Source organism: Eimeria maxima, genomic scaffold (genome assembly GCF_000499605.1).
Source record: "Eimeria maxima Weybridge genomic scaffold, Emw_scaff4, whole genome shotgun sequence".
NCBI classification, from domain to species: Eukaryota; Apicomplexa; class Conoidasida; order Eucoccidiorida; family Eimeriidae; genus Eimeria; species Eimeria maxima.
Genome location: NW_013563837.1, coordinates 85,846 through 87,262, shown reverse-complemented (window position 1 = coordinate 87,262; position 1,417 = coordinate 85,846).

Sequence of the window (1,417 nt, the reverse complement as noted above, 5' to 3'; positions counted from 1 at the left end):
AGCGCACGCCCTGTGGCTTATTGGGCCTGGCTGCTCCACGGGTCCCTCGGGTGGTGCGCGCACACTACGCTTGCAGCTTGTGCGTTCCTTGGGCTCCTGGCTGAAGCTGAAAACGCAATGTCAACGCTTTGTCTGGCTCTGGCGGGGGAACCCACGATAACGATTTCCCGCATAGAGAAATGCGCTTCCCCACAGTAGGTTGCGTGCACTTTGCTGTTGAGCATAAAGCAATTTCTACTATCTCCAGAAGGTTAGTCCAGCGTATTGTATATCGTGCCGGGGTGGGAGGGGTGTGATAGGGCAATGGCATGCTTGGTAGTTTGAATGAAAAAATTGAGCATGCACATTCTCCTCGTCTCGTTCAACCTGCTAACGCCACTTAGATTTTCTTTAACACTTTTGTTGGGAATGATAGCTGGATAGCTGCCACCGCAATTGGTCCAAGACGTTATCCGAATGGCTGCTTGGTGTGCGCTTGCGTGGCTTCGCAAGAAAGGCGTGTTTTGAAGTGTCATATAATTTGACAGCTTCTGGTGGCGCCGAGAGCAGGAAGTGAGTCCAAGACCACCGTTGTACAGGGGCGCTGATGCAAGGCGTTTGGAGCAACAATATTTGAAGCCACAGTAGAGACCTATGAACTGTCTACAGGGTGCTATGAACAGCCATTATATCATGGAACATAAGCACCCCAAAGATGCCTCCCCAGTTAAATATATAGATATTCGTAGAGCTACATCTTCCCAATCTCTCGAGGTATTGGTTTGTAAAAACCTTACGCTTAGTCTAACAAAGAACAGGGCTAAGGCCGAAAGCATCGCATCACACGCGAATCGGAGCCAACACAGTTAAAGCCATGCTAGCGGCATTGATCAAAGCACAACGCACAGAAACCATCGTGCACAACTCCCGGAAGAAAAGCTAAAAGTAGTCTTGGCACTACTTTCGGCGACCGCAGAGAGTGCGTGCTCCGATGTGTTTTTTGGGCGTACCGAACTGGGGTGCGCTATGCTGGACGTAGGTTACATGCGTAGCTATCAGGGCTTCCTCCTGGACGCTTACAATTCAGTTTGGAATATACATTCACGGGAAGGCCTAGTGAATAAACCATGCATGTGAATGCTTCCCTACTTAGTCATACACACATGCGCAGGGAACACATGTTGCAGGAAGTGGGTCTTGCATCGTGCAAGGCATCTCGTGCTAGTCTTGGTCTTAAATGCGGGACCTCCGCTGTTTCTCTGGCTGAGGTCAGCAACAATCAACAACAATATGTCTCCATACGCAATATTGGGCATGCATACACGAGATGAGGACTCAGGAAGTAGGTTTGGCTAACCGTGTAAAGCTAAGAACAATGCATCCGCCGTCCGCCGGAATGCGCAACTATTCATCCTACCCCCCCCCCCCCCCCCCCCCC